This window comes from Anas platyrhynchos, chromosome 7 (assembly GCF_047663525.1).
Source record: "Anas platyrhynchos isolate ZD024472 breed Pekin duck chromosome 7, IASCAAS_PekinDuck_T2T, whole genome shotgun sequence".
NCBI lineage: Eukaryota > Metazoa > Chordata > Aves > Anseriformes > Anatidae > Anas > Anas platyrhynchos.
In genome coordinates this window covers 38238765-38264713 of record NC_092593.1, presented here as the reverse complement: position 1 = coordinate 38264713, position 25949 = coordinate 38238765, and the positions used below count along the sequence as shown (strand labels likewise).

Below are 25949 nucleotides of genomic sequence, written 5' to 3'. Positions count from 1 at the left end.
GACGTCTAAGGAGGGGGAATCTCCTAATTCCACAGCTTCTCTGAGCAACCTGCTCTGATGATGTCAATGAGTGTAATACTTGGATTTCTAATGTATGAAGGAAAACAAAAACCTAACACTGTATAAACATACTAATAACTTCATAGTTCCATGGTGTTTCATGTTGTTAGGGGACGAGCAAAGAAATACAAAGAGAAAAAAAATAGAGAGAGGAAAGAGGAATAATAGTACATAATGTATTAAACAAAATAACATAATGCAGAGGTGGAGGATTGTTACTATATTGCAGAAGTATTAGCCTGTAACTATTGTTTGTGTTTTTTCTTGCTTGTCAGCAGAGTTTCTCCGTTTCACTTTTTTATTTTTGAACATTTTGAATCAAATTCATTTTATTTGGACGTTTTATTCCCACATATTTTTGTGACTTGTGTGGAAACAGATTATTTTTGTACTGTGATAGTTTGCTCCAGTACTGCATGTTCAAGGGATGTCTTTATTTTGGGGATCTTATTTTTCTTCCAGAATGATGATTTATCCATTTTACACATCTGTTTTCATATCGGTTTCTTGTGTGTTGTTGATATTTGTTATAAATACCACTGAATGCAGATATTCCAATGATTTGCCAGTGGTAAATGTCTAATCTGTAAGTGTCACTAAAATATTTTAGCGCTGCAAGCTTTGTATTTATATAGATAAATATTGCAACATCATCTTGTGGATGTCTTCCATAAAATAATTACTAGCATGTGGTATAAGTTGAAGTGCCTGCTCCACAGAAATGAGGAATGATAAGGAGTTTTTTTCATGTAATTCCCACAGGGCAAGTAATGCTTTTTTTAGAAAAAGTAAAATTGGGAAGGTGATGAAGCACCCATCAAAGGTATTTATCTATTAGTCACTTGCTCTGAATGGTTTTTCACTTAATTCTCAAACAAGTAGGTATGATATATCGAATATGATAAATGTGTGAGTAACTTAGGGTAAAGATGTATCCCTCTTAAAAAGAAACAAATGCTTTGCTCTCCACAAATATATTTATGCACCTCAAAAAATAAACCTCATGTGGGAAAAATGATATACTATTTTAAGAACGATTTGCCTAAACGCTATCCAATATTTTTGGAGGTTCAACTCTAACAAATTGCTGTTATGAGCTCCTTTCTTCACACTCTGCATTAGTGATTGCTATTTATATAAAATATCCAGGAGTCTGTACCTGTGTACCACTGAATTTTGTCTAAGCGCTGTGTAAAAATTGTGTAATTTAACATCACAAATAGGTTAGTAACCATGGATCCGTGTCTTCTTGGTTTGAAGCTTAACTGGAGCAAGGCTTTGTACTTGCACATCTCTTTGAAGCACCAGGGTTATGCTGAGGCAATACAGTGTTTTTGTGGTGACGTGGAACCCTTAGAGGGAAGATGTGAAATACGGAAAACAAACGGTGAGATGCATTGGCTGCGTACAGTTCCAGTACATTTTAATGTTTGAATTAGTTACACCTTTGAATTTGCGATATAAAGAACTTCAACTCTGGTAATTTTCTTTCATATACTTAGTGGGTTTGTGCATATAAATACATGTATATGTATACATGCCCTTTTTGTAATTCTATACAATGTGTAAGGGTGCGTGTGCACCACACAGGCATCCTTTCCATTTTATGCCAGAAAACCTGGAAATCCAGAACTGAAACGTAGCAGGAGTCAGGTGCGTACCAGCTTGGGTTGCCTTGGTTACTGGGGGACCGTTCACTAGATGCATTTTATTTAAAGAGAAAAATGTATGAATATCTTCAGAACGGTTTTGTTCACGCATTGTTATGGTGTCTCCAAGCTCACTGCAGCTAATAATTCATTTCCAAGTCAGTGATGCTAAACTTATGAATGATTTACTACCTACAGCAGGAAAAGCTGCATAATTTCGGAACAGCATTGAGTAAGGATGGCTTTCTGCTGGTTGCAGCAGACATCTATACACAAAACAGCTTTAAGGTCACTCTGATTCTTTATTCTGTGGTCAGGAAATACCTCTTAGAAGATGGAATATAAATAGCAGAGAGTGAAGGATGCCGAGTTGAGCACTGTCTCCTGAGCACGCCAGGTGCTGCATCGCTCAATGGCTGGGGCTGGTGCTGGTCTGTGCTGGCAGCCTGCAGCAGTCACAGAGCACAAGAAGCTGCAGGGAAGAGGAGAAGTGGGAGCTCACGCAATCCAGTCTTTCAGGCCCTGAAAGAGATGAGCGAAATACGAGGAAAGTCTCTGGATAGAAAATGGGAATATATAATTCTTAGGGAATTTAAGCACAACTGGCTTTTACTATCCATACTGCATCTGATATGAACCCCTTTGGAATCAGCAGCTTTAGGAAAGCAGCTTAAATCTTTCATTCTTTGGTTGGCTTGCTACTTAGAGATTTGTTGATAAGCTTGTGCTGGAAATCTGCATGATTTTTTTCAGAAATGCAGTCTGTAGCCTTATTTCATCATTTGTTCTACTAACATATTGTGAAAACAAATTTCATAACGTACCTATTATCTTGGGATCTTAATATGGCATGATATATCGACGTTTAATTTCTTCCTGAAACTTGGTGTGTTCCTTGCCAAAACTTGGGTTTATGTTCTAACCCAGTAACAGACGATGCTGTCAGGGACACCAAGAAAGGAAAGAGTGAACTCTGCTGATACACTTGATGGAAATGCTGATTTCCAGTTCTAAGCAGTGATGAATTAATGAATTAATAAGTTTTCTAATGCTTTCCTCTCTCTCCTGCCTTCTTAAATACTTTTAGGAAACTAGTGTTTCTATAAAGACCCATTCATTACTGAAAGAGGACAAAGAAGAGACTTGAGATAAGAGGGAAGTGACTGCAGCACGTAATGCTTCTCTCTCCTACTACCTGTAGATACACTGGTGCAGTATAGAATTAAATTACTGTTGATTTCTTCTTGACGATTATGTTCAATTCTTCCATTAAATTAGAGAGACTGAGTGCACTGCATTATGTACTTACCCCAAAGTAGAAAGGAGTCCTCTTAAATCACAGCTACAATATAGCAGGGTTTTAACTACATTGAAAAGATCTGTTCCTGAGAAATTAGGAGAACAACATTATAATCCGTTTTTCTTTTGCATTAATTGGGAATTTGATTTCTCGGATTTTTTCCATAGTTACAGATTTGCTACTTAGAGTCCTGAAGCCATGTGAAAGTTTATTTTTTCCCCCATTTGTAGAAAGCCAAAACAGAACAGTTATCATGAAGTGAGAAAATACAGGAGTAGACAGAATTGAAGGCATTTAGGCACTCTAGTCTTTTAAACAGAGAAATTCAAGTAACTAAGGTATATATTCCGCTTCATTCAGGAGTGCTGACTTGTAATTGCCAGAGTGGTAATGCCTTTAAGAGGAGTAGAATTACCTGTGTTCCTCTAGACAGGAAGCTCTGATGCTCTCTGTCTGCGGATTTGTTTTTAACCACTTTCCCATTTTACTGAGGGAACACTAATTATGAATTATCGCTGGAGATTTTGGGAGGGGAAAACCCTCATGTGTTGTGGTTTTAATTCTGAAAGGAAGAACATTGCTGGGAAATTGTTTCACCACTAATAAAAAACAACAATAAAAATCATTGGATCTGGCTGTATACATTTAACCACAGTCCATCTTTGCAATCTCAGCATCAGCCTGGAAGAAAGAAGCAAAGCTTTTATTTTCCCAGTGATGTTGTTGAGATGTGGTGATGTGCATTACTGTGTAGTTAAAATTCATAGTTTAGATTCTGTTTCTTCATATTGCTCCAAAATTACACTGAAAGAATATCAATGGGCTTTGGTAAGCCTTCCCATAAATATAAAATCTCAGAAATTCATAGCCCTAAGTCATTAGACATTTAGTACATGCACCATTTCATTTATTGTATTTATTTTGTGCCCTGGCTTATATAGATTTTTTTTTTTTAAACAATTTCATTTTGAGGTGCCAGTTGTGTTTGGCTTATTTTTAATGTTAGTACGCCGAGATGGGTTGTGTTAGCAGGCTTTATTGAGAGAGCCATGGAAATGTCCTTCAGTTATTCTGAGTAAGAGTGGTAGATGAGTGGGACAGAGATGGGCTGTGAGATGAAGAAAAGTTACAAGCACAAAAAATTAAATTGTAAGTAATCAAGTATATATGAAGTTGAAACTTCATATAAAAATGCTTGCTGTTTAAAACTGCTTCCTCATGACAGAAAGATGTAATTTTACTCTGCTATTTGACATACGTAGTATGAGAAAGCTGGAGCCACAGCGCTGAGAAAGCGGCAATGAAAGAGGTTCTCCATCCAGTCCAAGCTGATGGAAAACAGTCTGCCCAAAAGTGGAGCAGAGGAAAGGAACTTGGAGATGGGTTGGGTGGGAGGGCAGGGGACAGAGAACTTTGGGATTCCGTGCAGGACTCGGTTTTTATTCATATATATCTGTCTTTTACTACCCTTCATTGTTTCTGTTCTTCAAAAAGTAAGCGTCTACTTAGAATGAAAGATGCATTGTATAGGAATCAATGCATTTACAAATGTTTACTATAACTTTAAAAATAAATGTAGTTATTGTTGGGGAAAGATGTTGAATGTTTTGAGACAAAAATAGAGTGTGTCAGCCACTTACTACAGAGGGTTTGGCAGTCTTTCCAAATTAGGCATTTTGGATTAGTTTTACATTATTTTTGGCTAGCTTTGCTGGTCCATGAGAACATTGCAGATAATTTTATCAAAGTGAAATCTTTGGGAGAAATAAGGCAGCATACTTCACTGCTATTCTTTGTATGTGGAAAGATTGTACATGTAAGTGAGCGACCTAAGAGGAAAACAAATCTTCCTGTTACTTGCCTGACTGCTGTGAGATACACCTTTGAGGAGTGTGGGAAGGGCTGATGAGCTTTAAACTTGCAAGATCTTGTTTTGTGGCATAAAAGGCCCTAAGGAGCACTGCAATAACCTCTGTTACTAGAGGCATGGAAAAATGCAGTTCATATAAATTTGGTGAAAAAAGTTGATTGTTGTCTTTAGGAAAAGAAGCAATAAAGGGATTGCCCAAATTGTATCAAACTCTGTATGTGTTTAGTAACTATAGTTGTATAATCTCAACTCCAACAGACAATATGAGAATGAGACTTTGGGTGAAATATTGGTGTGGTCCGCCCATAGCCTTGGCCTGCAGAGGCTGGAGCATCAGCCCCTTACTGTGTGCACTTTTAGCTTTTCTTCTGAAAAGTGCTGGGGAAGAATTGCTGTTGATAGATAAGAAACTGTTGTAAAAAAAAAAAACAAAACAAAACAGGGGGGGTGGTTTCTCCTAATAAGTAAATTGAGGTTTATCAAGATGCCAAAATATTTGAAAGCAGTGAAGTTTAAGTATTTAATTTAAAGAAAAAAATTTCATTGGTATCTTAGAGAGTCTTCGGTGAAATTAACTTTACTCTGTCTATTCAAATGCTTACTGTCAAGCTGTTGTACTGCCACATCCTGCACAGATTAGTTTTTTGCTAGGTAAAAGAGAACGTTGTAATTAAGGTCAGACTGTGAGACTGTGGTGGTTTGTTGGTTGTTTGTTTGTGTTTTTTTTTTTTTTTTCTTTTTTTTTTTTTTTTTTTTTTTCAAAAGTGCATCATTGGACATGTTCTTCTTTTTCACTTCCTGATTTGTAGTCATGGAGCCAGTCTGAGTGAAATCTGCAAATATTTACAAGGAAAAATATTTTGGGAAAACACAAAGAATGGTGACAAAAAGCCTAATGAAAAAGTTCTATCAGAGATCTCTCTACCTATCAGGTGCAAGAGAGCTCCTTTTTATTTTTTTTTTTGGATGTGACATATCTTTGGGCATGGATTCTTCTATCTGAACATTGATCATGTTTTCCTGGTTGGCATATTCTCTTCATTGACTGTGTCCCCTTGGAAAATGCATCACCCTATTGCGTTTAATAACTAAATGGCTTGTGCATATAGCTTTAAAATGTCATACTTGCAGTCTTCTGATTTTTTTTTTTGTTCCCTGACGTGCTTCCTTTGTTAGACAATGAGTCACAAGCTGTCTCATCCTATTAATAGCTTATTTTAATTTTTAACTTTAATGTCTACTTTTGTAAATGTACTGTGTTTAGGTGTACTCTGCTTCTCCAAATACCTAATCATGCATTTCAAGGAAATGTTATTACTTTATTTCCTTGACTGCATTTCAATTGTACAAATTAGCAAACAACTTGCTAATAAGACCCTCTGTTCATTAGAGGGTGACAATTCTTTTAAATAAAGCATGGCTTTGGATAAGAGTATTCCTGGCAGGGTGGCTTGTCCATTGCTCTGTCATGGAGTTTTACAAATCTGCTGTCATAATGATGTGCTGGGAACTCTGACAATACTCTTCAGTTTTTTCATATGTATATTTTGAAAGTTGTTTTAAAAATACACATGCTTAAGGGCAATCCAATGCTAACACCTATCAGGTACGTATTAGAGAAGCTGTCATTACGGATGCTGTGAAGGAGAAGCGAGAAGAAGTTTATATAGCAGTTCTCAAGTGAATGTATTGGGAGGATTTAAATCCTTTTCTTATTATATGGTACTTTGAAAGGTGTTGCAGGGAGTTAAGGTAATGTTGACGCCTTCTGAAAGGAAATTTGAAGTAAATAGCAGAGGAAGAGTGTGTACTTACTCCCGGAAAGTCACAAAAATCTGTTTTAAAAGTAAACAGTTATTCTATAGTTTTTGTATTTATTTAGCACAATAGCATTTCCAAGAATAAATCTCAACTCTTACTCTGATTACTTCAGAAATGTTGTAATGCACAGACAGATTGCTTCTGACTGGTTCCTGCCTTTTTTTCTATTACTCTTTTGTGGCTTGGCATTTGATATAAAATAGATATTGTATTTCCAGTATATTACCTAATTCTGTTTTCATCTTGAACAAAAATAATTGCCTGTTATGAAATATAGGGCCTCTAATCCATTGTGTTGACTGATTGGAAATAGTAATGCTTCCTTTATTAAAAATCAAAACAAACAAAAACCCCGCCACCACCAGCAACACCACCAAAACCCTACCCACCCACAAATACAGAGAAACTATTGACTGCCCCGGAGGTAGCTGATTATGTGAAGCTGAACGTTCTCCTGTAGATCTATTAATAATACAAGAGTTTGGTCGTATCTGAACCATGCTTGTGGACTAACAATGAGCTCCTTATGAATTATAGGTAAGGTGAAATGGCTGTCTGAGCTGTGGCTTTTTAAACCTAAGGGTAGGCTTAGTGATGCTTATAGGAAATTGTATCTTCATATCGGAAATTTGAAGCGAGTAAAATAACATCTAGTGCATTAGATGTATTTCTGAGCTTGTTTTGATCTGTGATTAGGAAAAATGAGATATCATTTTATTTATTTTTTACATCTTTTTGTCACAAGAATGTTTTCTTATTTGAAAAACCTAAGGCACATGGCATTTTCTGCTTTAGCCTCATCCTGAAATGAGCCATTCGATAAGGTCCTGAGCCAAAACACTCTGATGCGACAGGGAGGATCCCATTAGTGTCAGCAGGAATTGAGTGAGTCTTTACACAGGCAGCATGTGTTTGTGTGTGTGCTTCAGCTCCACCCTTACAAGCTGTAAGGGTGGACCTAACTATAGGCCTGTCAGTTTGACCTCAGTGCCAGGGAAGCTCATGGAGCAGATTATCTTGAGTGTCATCACACGGCACTTGCAGGGCAAGCAGGAGATCAGGCCCAGTCTGCATGGGTTTATGGAAGGCTTGACGAGCCTGATCTCCTTCTATGACAAAGTGATGCGCTTGGTGGACGAGGGGAAGGCTGTGGATGTGGTCTATCTTGACTTCAGTAAGGCTTTTGACACCATTCCCCACAGCATTCTCCTCAAGAACCTGGCTGCTCTTGGCTTGGACTGGCGCACGCTTCGTTGGGTTAGAAACTGGCTGGATAGCCGGGCCCAAAGAGTTTTGGTGAATGGAGTCAAATCCAGCTGGAGGCTGGCCACTAGTGGCATTCCCCAGGGCTCAGTACTGGGGCCAGTCCTCTTTAATATCTTTATCGATGATCTGGATGAGGGTTTCGAGCGCACCCAAGTTTGCAGATGACACCAAGTTAGGTGCGTGTGTCGATCTGCTTGAGGGCAGGAAGGCTCTGCAGGAGGATCTGGATAGGCTGCACCAATGGGCTGAGGTCAACTGCATGAAGTTTAACAAGGCCAAGTGCCGGGTCCTGCACCTGGGGCGCAATAACCCCAAGCAGAGCTACAGGCTGGGAGATGAGTGGTTGGAGAGCTGCCAGGCAGAGAAGGACCTGGGAGTGATGGTGGATAGTCGGCTGAATATGAGCCAGCAGTGTGCTCAGGTGGCCAAGAAGGCCAACAGCATCCTGGCTTGCATAAGAAGCAGTGTGGCCAGCAGGGCTAGGGAGGTGATCGTCCCCCTGTACTCGGCTCTGGTGAGGCCGCACCTCGAGTACTGTGTTCAGTTTTGGGCCCCTCGCTGCAAGAAGGACATGGAGGTGCTCGAGAGAGTCCAGAGAAGGGCAACGAAGCTGGTGAGGGGCCTGGAGAACAAGGCTTACAAGGAGCGGCTGAAGGAGCTGGGCTTGTTCAGCCTGGAGGAGGCTCAGGGGTGACCTTATTGCTCTCTACAGATACCTTAAAGGAGGCTGTAGCGAGGTGGGGGTTGGCCTGTTCTCCCACGTGCCTGGTGACAGGATGAGAGGGAATGGGCTAAAGTTGCGCCAGGGGAGTTTCAGGTTGGACATTAGGAAGAACTTCTTTACCAAGAGGGTTGTGAGGCATTGGAATGGGCTGCCCAGGGAAGTGGTGGAGTCACCATCCCTGCAGGTCTTTAAAAGATGTTTAGATGTAGAGCTTAGTGATATGGTTTAGTGGAGGACTTGTTAGCGTTAGGTCAGAGGTTGGACTCGATGATCTTGAGGTCTCTTCCGCCTTAGACGATTCTGTGATTCTTTGCTTAGTTATTGCCCACTAAATTTAGATACTGTGCAGTGTTACGCTTTTTAGCATTGAGGAGTTGTTTATTTTTCAGGAATTGTTTTTCTGGTCTCATATGCCTAGATCACATTATTTCTGTTGCCTGGTCTTATGACACCTTATGATAGCTTTTAACACCATCTGCAGCAATCTGATCCCCAGGAATTTAGTTGCCTATTGTGTCATGCCTTCCAAATTAAATCGTGCCAGTTGCCTGTAGGTAGCAGCACGTACTGTCCTGGGGACTGACAAGAATTTCCAGTAGTCTTGTCTGGTCTGAAAGAAAACAAAACACAAACAACTATACAAAAACAAAATAATAATAAAACACACACACACACATTTCTTAGCATGTTCATAGCTGGATCTTGCTTAAAATGTGGGCTCAGCAGGCACATGCATCATATATGACTTGGCCAATGTGCTCTGTAAGTCTTTGTAAGCTTTTCTGAGGGTGCTGTTTGAGTGTGAAACCCAGTGTCTGGCACCTGCTGGGAGCAGGAGACCCTTTGTGCTGTCTGGCATGCCCAAGTGGACAAGTGGGAGGGACTCTTTCAAGAGAAATAGAATCTCAGGTTCTGGTGAGCTTTGAAAGGCTGATGACATGACATTGGATGGTAAGGATTTAATTTTCTGACCCTTGTTCCTCAAAGTTCCTTGATGGATCTATGGCTATGATCTTTTAATTACTATGCCTTTCCCTCTGCAGAATGATCTATCCATCTACTAAATGTGCTATTAACATATTTTTAACAGCCTATTGATTTGCTTTTGTGCAACTTGTGCTCCCTGCACATCTGCTGGTCAGAGCTGTATGCGGGTAGATCAGCACCAGCTTCCCTGGTGTTAATGTCCAGCACTCTGCAAGTCACAAGGACAATGCCAGGCTGAGCACGTCTCTTGACATAGATATGTGCACGTATGCAGCCTCTGGCTGCCCTTGGATTTTCTTCAGGACCTGAGATAAGCTACATCCCAAAAGCAGCTCTGAAATTCACAGCAAATAAAGCAAATATTAAAACTTCATCTTCTGTGGTCATACATCACTTCAGGTTTGAAACTGCTTGCCCTTACATGTGCAAAACCTTCCTCCCTATTTATTGCAGAGTATGTATTTGATGGTTTGGTTTGAAGGCTGGTGTGTTATGTATTTATTTTTTTCCCCCTTGCATCAGAAGGATCCACTTGCATGTCCTAACACTCAAATACCATGTGTATGCTCCTGCACTCTTGGTGCCCTCTGCAAGGTCTTTTATTAGCATTTCCTTCAGGAACTGTATCTCAAAGATAAGTTATTACGGAAGGTGGATAGTTACAGTGATGATCCAAATTTACAGTGCCGATCCACTGCAGTATGGATTGGCTTTGCTAAGCCAGCACTTTGGGTGCTCATTTTATAGAAAATGCTAGGAAGGTAAGTAATACGTTTCATAAAGTCATTTTGATGGAAAGCTGTTGGCTCGAGTGTATGCCATGTGTCCCTGTGTCCAGAGTTGATGGTGACACCTGGTCAACTCCAGCACATAGCCACTTCCAGCTCAGTGTTAGGCTGGATGCACAATTACAAAGCTAATGCTTCCTGCGGTAAAGCAATTGTTTTCTTTGCTGATAGGAAGAAATATTAGAAGATACATAAGTGTGTTTGAGAGTAGCATATTTTATAATTGAAGGTTTATTTTTGTTCTAGACAAGATACAATATCTGATGAGATGTCAGCTACCTGGTTATCTATGTTGGTTTCTGACCAAGAAGAAGCAGTTTTAAAATAATTATATTTGTGGTGGTGTCTTCAAAAATAGCCCGCTTTCTGTTTCCTACAGTGAGTACGAGTGGAAACCTTTGAGTTTCTAGTGAGTTTGTACTGCTGATCACAAACCAGTGACTCACTGTTGTGACAGCTGAGTTCAAAACCTTGGCCATGTCCGACAGGGATGCTAATTTGCAGTTAACTGGTGCAGTCTGCATTGTAGTAGCACAGGAGGCTTGTTTCAAATTATTTTTGCTTTCTCAACGGCAGTTGGCATTGTTGATGCGTATTGGCATCTTGCAGGCTGTTTTCCTTGAAGGAGCGAACCAGTTCCTCAGCCAGTCTGACAGTGGTGCACCTCAGCAGCAGGGTGGTGGTGTCTCCGGGCTGGTTGTGGTGGCTAGAACAGCTACTGGTACTTCTGGTGGTGTTTGGGACTTCTGGAAGTGCTTCCTGGTTTGTGCAGGTGTTTGTTAAATATAGTACAGAAAAGTGGAAAAAAACAAATCACTTGGGTTAATTTGTAATATTTGTAATAATAGGACTACATTAAGCCACTTAAAAATGTTGGACTGGGTGGAACTTGGCTTTCATGATAAAAGTTCAGCTTCGGGGTTCTAGAAGCATTATTTTATAAAATGTTTTTCAATAATATTGCCGCATTGTCAAATGCATGGGTATTCTTTAGCAGTTCCAGCATCCTTCCTGAGTTTTTGATGTTGGCAGCTGTGAGACTTGTTTGTATTTTAATCAGAGGTTTGTGTATACATTACAGTGCGGGTAGGAGTGTTAGAGGAGTTATGACAACATCCTCTGCTTGCTCGGGCTGCTGCTGCTATTTAGGAAACACAGCTAAAGCTCATTGCTCGAGAACCTGATGGAAGGGCAGTTGCCTACATACATCTGACTTTTTTTTATTTTTATTTTTTAAAAATGTTGAGCTACTGTAATTACATCATAGGGACAAAGCAAATGAGTGGTAGTAGTCATTAGTCTGACTGTAATCACGTGGTCATGTCACTTATTAGATAAAAGATTAAAAAAAAAATAAATCAAAGTGGCCTGAAACTTCGTAGGAAACAGCCAACCTGTAACGTCAGTAGGAGACTTCATTCCTGTGTTCTAAAATAAGGACATTGCAGTTTTGGCAGGCTGTGAAGTCCAATTGGTATGCAGGTATTTGCTTCTAGTGATTTCCCTCCTAATTGTGCTTAGCAATAACCTGCAGCAGAGGCTGACTGACAGGGAATTTGGCACGAGTGGAGGCCTGACACGGAGGCAGTGGAATTTTCTAACCAGAAAGCTGCATTGCATCCTGCTTCTGGGGAAGGTCACCCTGTGAAGGTACCTCCACATTGGAGGGGTGTTTCCATTAACAGAAAACAAACCCCACAACCACCAACCAGTATGGGTGTTTTGTGTTTAGTTTGCTTTTATGTCACTGCTTTTCACTCAGGCTGTATGTACCTATTTCCCATCAGATTATTTACTAGGTTAAACATAAGTTTTTCGTACTGTTCTTGGGACATTAAGAAACAGGAGGTGTGTACAGGCAATGACGAACAAGATTCAGCTGCTCTCTGAGTTGGGCACCTGGCTGTCAGGGTTTTGTTTTGTGGAGTGGGGTAGAGGGGTGGCACACAGATAGATACGACAGACCCTCTTTCTTCAAATTCGTCTTCATACAAAAAATAAAAACATAAATTAAAAGTGTAATGCAGCACCTCGTAGGTGAATCTGATTTTACCTTTCTCTGGGGCCAAGTTCTGTGAGATGCTTCTGCAAAATGCTTCTTTTGACTCTGTGCTGTAGTTTTTATAATTACCTAATGGTCAGCTGAAGTCTAAAGCTAAATGTTTTAATGGGGATATATGTCACTCCACGTCCTGTTCTGTAGCGTGCCTTTTCCAGCCTCGTACTTCAGGGTGAGCACTTGACTCTGCCCCTTCCTTGGAAATGGAAGCTTTACAGAGCACAAACAAATACTCTGTAGCATTAAAAGAAATAGATACTCTTCTTGTTGTGTAATTATTCATCCTCAAATGAAAAATAACATTCATTCAAGTTAATAGCATTTTCAAGTGTACCTACATGCAAGTTTTGAATAGCTAGCACACTTCTGGTCTGACTACATTACTTGCTCGTGTGCATTTCTGTGTTTTCCCTGAATACATCGCAAAGTGTTGGATACTTGCTTGGGGCAAGAAAAAGGAGATTGTACTGGATTCAAGAAATAACGCAGAAAAGTGCTGTAACAAATTCAGGAGTCAAGGCAGAGATTTTGCTACCTTTCACCTTTAGGACATGTATGCCAGACTACAGACTTTACTTGGGATGTCTGGAGGAAACAGGTTGGTGGTGGGTCACTGCCTTCAAGGCACTTGGAAGGGCTTTGGGTGGTAGGAGGCTATGAAACAACCTCTTCTTGTCATTGTAGAAAAATCAGATGCTGAGAGATGGTATATTCTGGAGAAGGACAGAAAAAACAACAGATGGGCCTTATATTGTAGCAGATGAAAAATCATAAATATGTAACCGGGGAAAAAATAAACAAAAACAACCAAGTAAAACTGGATCCTGGATGCTTAAGGGAGAGAGTTTTTTTTGAAGCCCAAAATGCATCCACAGATAGTACAAAATAATGAAAAGTGTCTTTTTTTTTCTTTTTTTTTTTTTTTTTCATTTATTTTATTACATTAGTAGAAATAGAACCAGAAAAGGCTTACTTTTCTGAAAGATAGGAAAAATGTGCATCTGATCAGTTCAAAAATCATGTGCCACCTACAGCTTGAGTGTTTACTAGGATGATGCTCGGGGGTGTGTGCGTGTTTTCTGCCCATAATATTTTCAGCATACAGTAAGTCATATGAATTTTACTCTGCATTAATTGTAAGTAATGATATGTCTATAAAGTGCTCAACTCCTAAATTGTCTTCACAACGAGTAAGCCAAGGAATCAGTTATCGCACTTCTTGTATTGTACCCTAGAAAAAAGATTAAAATGGCAATAGACAATATAAGTACTTTTGTTGGGATGGACTGTGATTTAAAGCTACATATATGTAGAAGCTGAGACATGAGAAGTTGAAACATAGCTCTGCTGTATGGTTTGTTTTTGTTCAAACATATATATCTAGTATGGATTAAATTACATTTTTGTTATACGTTGAGAAACAGAGAAAATTCAAAACCCGACCAGAATTATTTTTAAGTGTGGATCTCACAGTAATTTACAGTGATACGTGGATGCAGCGCACTATGATTTCTTTGGTTGTGTTGCCTTTTGTCTCTTAGCATAATCAATTGCTTACTGAAGATGCATCTTCTGATTTAAATCCTCCAAGGTCATTTTGAAAACAGCGCACAGAACAAAATGCCTTAAAATACCTTAAAAGTTCCCCACCATGAAGTGTAGCAAATTTAGGCCTCCCGATGAGATTGTCTTAACTTCTGTTTATATTTTTGGTGCCATGTGCACTGGGATTTCTTGCCTGTATTTATAAACACTGATTTCAATCTTCTTCCGTTTCCTGGTGCTGTAGCACCTACGCCCTGGGGTGGATTTATATAGAATCGCGCTGCATTCCACAACGGGCCTCTGCTGAGCCAGAATTAGCGCAGCCTTTACTAAAATCTTTTGTTCACTTAGGCCTGTAATGTAACTTGGCGTTAGACATTAGTGTTGAAATACAAACGGTATTTTCCCATTTGTTGCATTTGGTTTCATTTTAGAGTTTTTTCCATGGTAGTATGAAGAAAGGATGAGGAGCATGTGTGTATTAAAAAAATAAAACAAAACCTAAAGATTTGAATATTTCTTTTTTTCGTTTCATCTCTAGTGGTTAAATCTGCTGCTGTGTGCTGTCTGGTGCAGGAGGCTTCTCTCAGATGGGTTCTCTCTAATAACCACACAAAGTGGGGATGGGGACTGGGCTGCTGAGAGAGGTGTGCCTGTCAGTAGCAGGGCTGAGCAGACTGAAATCCCACACAGTTTGCTGCTGGTTGCTTCAAAACTTAGCTGAAGACCCACACTCTGTGAGCTTCCTTTATGCCTGGGTCCCAGAGGCTTTTTTCCGCAATGATGCGCTGGAGCCGATGACAACAGTGTAAAAATGTGCAGCAAGAGTGCTCTTAGCAGTGGCCCAATTCTTTGCAGAATGGAGATGAATGAAAATTGTAGAGCCTGTAGAAATCCTCTGATGCATGTCACTATTTTTAGCTCTACTTATTAAAACCTTGTGCATATTTAATAATAAAAGTATTAATTCATAATAGGCCTCATCTTTATATAGCACGCTTTGTATTATTGTCTTTTCATTACTTGTTCATTTGGATTTGGAAGGTTTTCTGTTTCATTTAGTGCAGAAAGTGAGCAAAGCATCACTAATCCTCCAAGAACAGAAACTACTGAACTAAATAATGTATTGTAATGTGTATTCACAGGGGGAGAAAGCATGATAGTATTTGTATTTCCACCTTCCTAATGGTCTGTGTTCTAGCTCAAGTAATTTTTTTGAGCTGAGCACAGACCAGACCTGGACAAATGCGTACTGGGTTACACCTGCAGGTGATGGTGGTCTATGGGGTTACTACAGGAGTATCATTTTGTCATTGTGGAATGCCTTAGGACTCTGAACTATTTTTTGCTTCTCTGGTGTGTGATTATGAACTGCGAACTGTAAGTCAGTAAACTGTTAAATAGTGAAAACTCTTTTCCTATCCACATCACTTTTCCCTTCCAGTCCTCTCTTTGAAGGCTGTGCTTTCAGCTGCTCTGTGGAACTGTGGTCCCCACCTCTGCCAACATCAGCAATCAGCATCAGCAATTGCTCTGCAGTTGTTCAGCATTTTGTTCAGACAGAGGCTCAGTATGGCACAGAGAATGACTGAATGTCCTACTGGTGCCCATGCTACAGTGTAATAAATGCAGGCACCTTCAGTTAATAACCTTTCATTGGAAATTAATCTATCTGACTTGCACAGTTGTGGAATAGTGTTAGTCCAACTCAGAGTAACTAGACCAATCTGACTTATTTTTTAGTAAAACTAAGTACTATACGTATTGAACTAAACAGTTTTAAGCAAACATTTCAGCTGGTTAAGTAGTGCTTTCAGTAAGATAGTAAAGCAGTTGGTGCATAATAATTCTGTTGCAGCGTTCAAGCATGAAATTCTGAGCTAATATGTTCCTGGGGAGAATATGTTTTTCGAGTAGGGTATGAAACTGCAATTTGTATTTCTATAAGACGATTTGTTAGATCGGGAAATGTTTGCATGCCACTATTTTCTGCTTTGTAAAAGACAACCTGAAAATTGCTGTTAGGTTGTCTTCTTATTTATAGGACTGGTTTGTTTTATAAACTCAGCATCTTTTGAATATTAAAAGCGATGCATCCTGTAAGGATAAGAGGGCAAGATCATCAGCACCTTGGTGAACCTCCCCACGGACCTTCTCGTTGCAGCAGCAGATGAGCATCAGTGCATAACAGGGACAAACAGGCTGCAGACAGACACCTTCGTTACTGGAGGCTCTTTTCCACAGGTCACAAGGAAACAGTTTAAAGGAGTGTAGGACTGGTAAGTTGACTGGAGGAGAAAATCTTTAGGGCTTTCCATCCGCAAAGATTACGTTCACAGCTGTTCAGTTCTCTGCAGGATTTGTAACTTGATACACTGAGCGTAGTCAGTATTGCACTTCAGCAGCATTGGTTCCTGTGGCAGTGCTCTGTAACCTGTAAAAAGAACACGTATGTGGGGGGATTGTTCGCTTTTAGCTGCAAGTTTCAATGCGTCTTGAAGTGCTATGAAAACAGGTAATGAAAAAAGCTGATTAAAAGAAATTCCATCGAGTCTAGGAGTACTGTTATGCAAAAGGCAATAAGATTGAAAAGGTTTTGCTGCTCCTTAAGGACACGCACCTGCACAGTCAGCAAGCAAAGGACGCTGCCTTTGTGTGGCTTGGCTAACAGTTCTCCTGCTGCGAGTCCCAGGAGATCTTCGGTAGTTGATTCCTGTGTTGTCAGGCAAAAAGTTCCATGAAACTGTAGGCAAACAGAAGCGTTTGAACTGTGTTTCAGCCAAAGAGTGTCCTAAAATCTTTATGAAATGTAGCCCTTCTTGGGGAGAGTAAAAGTGGGAAAATGCTTTTTGTTGAAATACCAGAAGGGTAAAAGGGGCAGGAGAAGAGAAATTTAAATGTGTGTTGATGGGCAGTTTAAATTCATTGCAGCAACATTTAAATTCATTGCAGCAACAGTTTCCTTGAAACAATTGTTTCCTCTTTTCTTTCTCTGCTGATTGTGTTGATAGTTTATCTGCAGGACTCAGGTACATGAAGCATTTGTTTGGTTTTAATTTTTCTTTCCTCTTTAAGGGGACCAACTGAGTCTCTTTCAGATGTCTCCTGTTCCACCCACTGATCAGGGTGCCAGGCTGGAACTTCTCGGACATGGCGAGCCAGGGATATAATTTTTCCATAGACAGTCTTTCTGTATTCTATTTTCAGTCTGTTAGCATGTTTCAGTAATGGAATTCTTCAATTTGAAGTCAGTGAACATGTTTTACACACAGAAATGCCATTTTTCAAGCTGACAATATCCCCACTGTAGCAAAAATGAATAAATGACATGATGAACTGAAGGGGTGTGCCACTTCAAAAAGGACAAAGCATTCCTGTGTTTCCTGATAACATGAGAATCTCTGAGTGTGAAAAGTCAACCTGTTTTGCTTGGTACCATTTCAGTGAATGAAATCTACTTTATGTGGCAGACAGCTGAGCTTATATGGGCATGACAAGGGGAAGGATTGTTTTGGGTTTGCATGGGTGGAACCAACAATATTAATTCAAATTTGTTTTACATTTCAGGGATTCCCATCAGTTTAGAATGGTTTTCAAGCTTAAAAGTGAATTAAAACATTTATCTGAAATCACATTTTGCATAGTATGTATCCTATATTTTAATAACTGCCAAGCAAGTACTTGAATCAGGCTCTTGGAAGCACAGCTAAAATACGGCTGCCCTTTATGGGTGTGACACTTGGAATGAAGCTGCAGAACTGCTCCGATACTCAGTAGTAAATAATTGTGCTACTTCTCTTTCTGTCAAGCACATTGCTTTATAAATGGCTTTTTGAATTGTCTGGCAATTTTCCTTTCCTTTTCAAAGCAACACAGTTTTTCTTTGCTGCTTGTCAGGCCTTTTGGCATTTTATACTTTCTTCTGGGCAGACACATGCTGACTTGTTCTTTTCTGTAAAAGTTTAGTGTTTTGGTGTTTACTATGCCTTGTGGTGGAAAAAATAGCCTGGGGAGACCGAATATGGATTGGGAACTCTGGGCTGGTACTGATAGTGCTCCAGAAGTCCTAAAGACAGGATGGAGTTAAACAGGTGCCCAGTTTTTCATGAAATTATGTTCTCACAAGCTTTCACATATGTAAGAATGAGAATTTTATTCAGAGGATAATTATGTTCACATTTCCTCATCCTGTGGCAAAGTACCTTCTCACAGAGACTATGAAGTCTTTCTGCTGTAGACTTTTAAAGGGGACTGTATTTGGGGTGGATTGGCTGACCTGATGTCAGACAGCTAAACTGAGAGCAACTGCATCAGTACTTGAAGGGAAATTGTTCAGGACAGCCGATCAACAGCAGCTAGCAGTGGATAGATCAGTGTCATGAATACTGAAGATCAAATCGGTGGCAGTGGGGATTCTGAGTTTAAATTTCCCTAGAGTAATATTGTAGGGCGAATTACCCAAGGACATAGCTTGGTAATATGCCGGGTTTGATAGCTACACATCTGTGCCTCCAATCTCACCTAATTTTTGACTGGCAACTCTTTAAGGGGTTGTGCTCCAGACAAGATTAGTGAAAGAAATAAACTTGGTTAGAATGGCTTCCACTGCAGGAGGAGGCTGAGGGGCTGTGTAATGCCTTCTGAACATAGCCTCTTGGCTGTGTGACTGTACTGACATTTCCAGTCACATTTTGTTGTTTTTTATGTAAATAGTCTAGAGGAAAGGAGTATATCAGGTACTTTTTACTTAAATCTGTGTGCAGCTTTTGTATTGCTACCTCAGGTGAAAGGCAGGGATGACTTTTAGGCCCTGGATATTCTCTTGTGTATCCGCGGAGCAAGACAAAGATACATCTGCAGACCAGCTGGAGGTCACAGCCTGGCAGCCATAGCAGAAAGGATTGTATGAATTCTCCATAATCTCCTCAGGGTAAATTCAGACAGGTTTTCTGAGCCTTCTTTACTGAACACTGTGCTTGGCCAGGCTGAGTTAACTTGAAATGCTTTAGGGTCCCGTTAGCTGTGGGGACAGCAGCACAGCGAGTGTGTCAGTGAGCACACCCCCAAACCAGTGTAACTGCACGTATGCTGCCAAGAGCTAAGATTGCGGCTTTTTACTTGGAGAAGGACTTAATTTAAGAAACTATTGAAAACTGTCGTGTTCTTTTTTGAACAATGACCATTTTACAGGTATCACCGTCATGGCTGTTTGGGAGTACTTCTCTGGTACTAAGATTCAAGTCTTGTCTTGGATCTCGTGCTGTAATGTATTGGGTTTGCTTGAATAAGGGCAAGGCTCAAGTAGTGGCCACAACAAATTTAGCCTTTAAACCCAGAAAATTAGAAAAGCCTCCAGCAAGCTATATCACTTCTGAATGCTAGTCTCTGGATGCAGATTCATGACCTTTTACTGATCTGAGCAGTGGCCAGATCTGCGTACCAGCCAGCTCCATGCTGACGTTTGTGTGAGAGCCGATACCCCCAGTCGGACCGAGAGCACAGCAGTGTCTCCTGTGCTCCTTGGCACGCTGTGTCCACCCGTCAGACACCATGCACCAAAGCCTACCAACAGCTGGATCTCCGTAATGTGCTCGAGGAAGAACTCACTGATGGAAGGAGCTCGCAGCTGGTGGGTGGAAGGTGTAAGCCTTACTCAAGCAGCTAAGGTAATGAGAGTGCCAAATAGTTGTTTCCTGCTAGATACACAAGTATATAGGAGCAGCTTTCCAAACAAACTGCGTGGAAATGCATTGAAAAGGTCTCAGATACTCTGTTACATTCTGAATTAACTGAGCTATTCTCTGGCTGTATAACACTCTGCATGGACTGTTTTTAAAAATGCATATTTATGCTGAACTATATGCTTTTTACCTTAGGGAAGATTTTCAGCCAGTCTATATTATGTGGTGGTTTTGTAATCGGAGCTGATGTTTAACATCTGAGCTGAGTCACCAGATCTGAGTCCAAAGGAGACAAGAGTGTGCATGTGCGCTTTGCTTCCCCTTTTCTTCCCCCTTCCCTCTCTTCCACCCCGCCTCCCTTACCCCTCTCTCCTGTATGGAAATATCAATCACTGTCAAATTTCAGCACATTAATTTTCACTATTACCTTAAAATACCTGAGTACAGTTTCCAGAAGTCAGTTCTTTCATCATCATTGCTTTGGGCTATAAGCTGCTTTTAAAAGTATCCAGTAATTGTCATATTATGGAAGGCTAGGGGCTTTGTTAGAGGAAAAAATAAGCAGATCAGCAGAAAAAATAACATGTTTCTGAATTTAACTTAATCTGTTTGATCTTCTGGATACAATTTCTGGATGGTTACTATCCAATTAACATAAAGTTGAATTAAATTTGAAGTTAACTCCATTAAAAAAGGCAATTAAAGGTCATTTAAATTGGATTTAAATTATGTGTCAGTTTTTAAGGGTTATGATGATAGTTTCGTATCATTTTGAATATATTCTGTTTTGTAAAAAGAACACCAGAAATTAAAGAAATATCCCAAACTGGCTACTCAAGAAAATCATTGAATACAAATTTACTATCAGTGTGCCCAAGTTTAGAAGAACTTGGGGAACAGAGAGAAGCATCTTTCCCTTCTCATCTCTCCGAGGTATTTTTAACCACCTTGTAATTAAAACGAAACAGTGGTGTCAGAGTTATAACAATGTGATTTTTCAAGTTTATAGCGTATCTCTTTTTCTTTTACTTCAATCACAAATTCTGTAGGTTTACAGTGCTCTTTTATTCCTCTAATGTACCAGTCACTGGACTTGTTCACATTGCTTACCTGGATAATTTATTATTATTTAAAATATGCAGATCTAATGTGTATTCAGCATTCCATGCAGCAATATTGAACAGGTTTAATTACATTTTAGCTGCAGGCTCTCATAAGTTTTCTGCTTCATATGCTAGGACTGTAATTGCGTAATATTATGGTGGCTATATTTTTGAAATATCAAACTTCGTGATCTGCTGGAAAAATACTAAAATTCTATTACAGGATGCAGGTTGATTAATTCACATGCTAAATCATCTTGAAGACTTAGAATATAGCCATGGTCATGGAAATAAAAAGGCCATATTATCCTCTGTTTGCTAAACAGTGGAAAAAAACAGAGATCATGACTGGCTGATCTTTCTTGGCACTTGAATGTTGTGACAATTTTTACATTTGCTGTTATTTGGAATGGCTGAATAGGGAGCATTCAAATGGGTTTGCTATCCTTGAATTTGATAAAACAGTAGCTAGCAAGGAAAACTCCTTATGATCAGACAGTGAAAAAATACCTTCAGAGAGAAATTCCATGGTGTGGATCACAGGAAATGTGACGAGCAAAAATTCTTGGAAATATTCCAGGAGGAATGACAAATCCTGAAAGAAAATGGGCCTCTGGGCAGAAAGATGAAGCTTTTCTCTTATTTCTGTCAGTATAGAAAAAGATGCTTTGTGTCATCGTTGCTTGTTTTTTTGTTTTTTTGTTTTTTTTTCCCAGACCAAATCCGTGTCTCCAGATAGTCATAGAAGTCCCAGAAAACAGGTCTGGAAGGAAACTTAAAGAGCTACTAAGCTCCTCCCTTTATCTCAGGCAAGATCAGCTACCCATGATTTTTCCGAATAAATAGCAGGTAAACGTCACCAGTAGGGGTCCATCCGTCCACATCTGCCATGTTAAAAATCACTAAAAATGTGTACTAATAGTAATGCTTCAGTATAAAGGGAAACAAAAAGTACTAAAGAACTGACAAGTTAGCACTAGTGAGAGGAAGTTCAGCAGCTGCATCTCACTACAAGCCAGCAGAAAGAAGGCGCCTGGTCTTTGCTTTGGAGGTGGATGCGCATCACTGATTGCTAAACGAAAGATGTTTAGTTAAAGTGTATCAATTGGAAGTAATTGATTTAAGTATAAATTTTAAATAAGCATTTTAAATATACTTCAGTACATTAGCACCAAACATGTTGTAAAAGCTATTGTGCAAGAAGTGTGTGTGTGTATCCTTCTCTGATATGAGACTCTCAGAAATCTGAAATGGAGAATTTTAACTTGCTGGCAGGTGCTTGAAGTGCTCGGTGCAGAATTTGGGGGGTGGGAGGGTGGTGTCAAAGCCAATATCAGAAGGAAATTTCTGCATAGATGTTTTGGGATGTACTGCATATTTCAAATGGAAATATCAGCTGGAAAGAGCTACAGCCACGAAAACAGGCTGGCTTTGAATTGTGTTGGGAGGAAGGCCTCTGAAGTTCTGAATTTATTCAAGATAAAAATTATTTTTCAGTCCCTATGAGCTCAAAGCTGGTCAGTTTGAGGCCTTTACTTCAAATGTCTGTTGTGGCAATTGGAAATCTTTGTATGGCATAAGGCAATGCCACACACCGCGTGACTGGGAAACCAGTGTGTTTGCTGCTCTCCGTGTTCTCAGTGCATTCTGCCTGCCGGCATGATTATGTGGGTTGCTCATCCCTGCAAGTGAGTGGCATCAGGGAGGGCCACCAAGCACTGTTTGGGGCAGGTTGGGCTGGACGTGTCCTGCCCGTGGGGTGCCGGTGCATGGAGCACTCGCTCCTCTTCCCCATCAGCCATCCTTGCTGATGGGTGGTGTTGTAGGGCTGAGTCATGCAGCCAGGCCCCAGACGAAATGCATTTATCGGTGCTTCCTCAGCAGCACCCTGGGTCACTGCTCGCAGCTCCAGCCTTGTCCCGCGGTGCAGCAGGCGGCTGTGGCACTCAGGGCCAGCCCCTGCAGTCTGTTTGCAGCAGATGCTGCGGGAAGAGGCAGCAAGCGAGACCCGTAAGGCACATGAGAGATCGCTGCATAAACACGAAGTGAATCACGGTTATGAGTAAGATAAACAGGGCAGCATGTGAACTCCGTGTTGCTTTGTATGGCGGGATGCTTTTTTTGGCTATTCCTGTGCTGGATTTCCCAGACTTTCATTCATGTTTTTTTTTTTTTTCTAAACTGTAGAGTGTTTGTGTCAAAAATGCTTTGACATTGCTTTAGAATCTCCTTTAGTGAAGAAGACTAAAGTCAAAGGGATTTATTCTACTTGTATTTTGTGTATCATATGGAACCTTTACAACTCTATTTTTCCCAGTTCTGGTCCATCTGTGAATAGTAATTAAGAGGTATATTTAGATAAAAAGTAATCCCAATTTTGCGCCAGTCAGAAATGAAAACAATATCAATCCTATTTTTCTCTAAGCTTCTTGTGAAGTGCTGAAGAAATAAAACCCTGTGATATGGATAAGCTGCTTTGGTACCGGTTTTACTTTACAACTGAAATACTTTGCTGAAGTTGCTATCCAGTAATTCTCACGTGCCTATATTTTTCCTATGCTTTAGGTTCCATTTCAATTTTTTGGCTTGCGTTGAGCAATATTCTTTGCACACTTGATCCAGCATGGAGTGAAACTCCTGCTCCGATCCCACTCAGCCTGAGTGCCCACGCTGCCGTGGCTGGGAAGGTGCAGGGAGCCCATTAGGCACGCTGGCAGCACGGCGTGCTCCGCATGCAAACACTGTTTCACTGGCGCTTAGCGGGAGGTGAAGGTGGGAGGATAATGCCTACTTTCAGCCTCTGGTAGGATGTATCTGTTAGTGTGCTATTAGTTTTGTTATTAACAGCAGGCTTAACCAAATGGTAGATAAGCAAGTCATTTTGCAGACAGCAAAGCGCTGTGTAAGGCATTCATCTCAGTTGCAGGCTGCAAATAATTAAATGAATGGTGCTCTTTCTCTCTTCCATCACTCCTCATGACTTGGATTTTATAGCTATCATCTTTTCCTCTCTTACAACACAAATGTCATATTTATTTCTTTACAGATCACCTTAATGAACCTCTCAGCTTACTGTGAGCTGCTAAGTAGCAGTTTTATGTGGTACTGGGTTCCCTTTGCAACCTGTTTCACTGAATATAAAAAATAATCTAAAAGCCCTGTAAGTCCTGAATTTTTTGAATATTTTTTCTGTAATAGGAACTCATTTACATGGGAGTTTAATTGGTTCTTTGCAAATTGACATCGATGGCTTTAAGACAGAGTATTTATTGGAATCATTGTTTAAATCATGACTTGTTTAGACTCCCAGATTTGTAAGTAGAATTGGAGCAGCTATTCAGCATGTATTTGCTTTACCTTTAGAAATTGTAATTGTGCCCATGATTCACCAAAATGATAACAATTAAGACTTAAGAAAATCGACTCTCGGAAAGGAGAAAAAATTTTCTCAGGCTGTTCTTGCCTTTCCAAGTGCAGGATAGTTATAGCTACTACAAGTTAATTCCCATGTGTGCTTATACATGGATGAGTTTGTCCATCTGCTGGATATAAATTTTCAATATGTTCCAACAAATGTCAGCGTTGCCACGGGTACAATGTACTGCTCTGCAGCTCAAAGATGTTTTTACATCCCTCCTATTTAAAACTTTGTCTTTAACTTGCACTCTTCCTGACTGTTGTAAAACAACTGTACGCAAGGGTTCAAAACAATGTAAAACTCGTGATAGGGGACAGAAGAAAATGAACTTGTTAGTGTGTTGTCAGTCAGTCTGTTAATTAACCTCAAATGGTCTCTCTTTTTCACTGTGTGTGGCTGTTAACAGGATCTGGGCAACAGCACATGCTGAAAGAAAGAAACTAAAAAGGAAAAAAAAAAAAAAAAAGGAGAATCACATAACGTTGTTTGGAAGTTGGTGTCCTCTGGGACTCACCTCCCTGCAGAGTTTGGAAAGCAAGGGCTGATCTGATCTCAGTAGGCTTCCATGGGTTATTGCCATAAGGCAACTGGGGAACATTCCTTATTTATACTTCTGGTCTCAAAGTCTCCCAGTATTTTCAAATCTAGAATAGGATGCTACACAGAGAAACAAGAAGCTGATTTTCCAGACTTTCATTTAAGAGAGCTTGTTATGTTCATCATTGACGTTGGTGTCAAAGGCAAAGTACCCAGGAACACGACAGAGAATGAATTAGTGAACCCTGCTGACGTCCAGCACCAAAAATATTTTTATTTTTACTTACTAAATGTCTTTTGACCTCTACAGGCAGTGGTGTCTTTAATAAACCAGTTGTCAGATGTGTGATTGATAGAAGTAGTTTATTCTAGGTCTAATTACAATTCGAAGGCTCTGGAAGTGGCCAGGCAATCCATTTATTTCTTATGGGCTCTACCTAATTCTAAATTAGAAGCTTACTTGCTGGAAACCAGGATCGTTATAGCAGCTGACATTCAGTGCTGTCTGACAATGCTCAGGTTATTTTAAGACAACAAAGGTATCTGCGTGTGATAGCTGAAGGCTGTGACACCAAAAAGAAAGCCTGAGAATAATACACAGATATCGCATTTACTTTTTTTTTTTAGTATGTGTACATGCACACATCTTTCTTATATATGGTTGTTTGTATATTTAGACATATTTTGAAAAAGGCAAACGGCTTTGGTCAAAGACACGTAACTTAGTGACAGAAATTTCCATATCCCCTTCTATGCCAAGAGGTTCCCCATCTCTGATTCTATCCTGCTGCAAGCTGTTCCCTCTGTTTTAATATTTTCCTGTTTCTATCTTCCTTTCTGATGATTTATTTCAAGTTGTGAGTAATGTGAGGGCTTATTTTCAAATAGTAGTACGTTTATTCGCTCATTACAGATAATGAGCTGCAGGTTTTGCACGTGAAGGTATGGTATGATATTAGCTTGATGTTCCAGCAAAGACCATGTAGTATCTACTCAGGGTTAGAAGAAAGATGTTGAATTTATAAGGCCTGTGCTTTATCATGTGTGGGGGAAAAAAAAAAGAACAAAATCTAACTTCACAGATAAACTGAGTTGGACTAATTAAACATGTACCTGTATTCTAACGCACCTCAGACAGTGA

The 25949-nt window shown here is 39.9% G+C and overlaps 1 protein-coding gene across 5 annotated transcripts in view; it reads left to right on the top strand.

Annotated features, from left to right (window-relative positions):
- HECW2 (HECT, C2 and WW domain containing E3 ubiquitin protein ligase 2) overlaps window positions 1-25949 on the top strand; it is a 192474-nt gene that overhangs the window by 50966 nt on the left and 115559 nt on the right. The window lies entirely within an intron of this gene.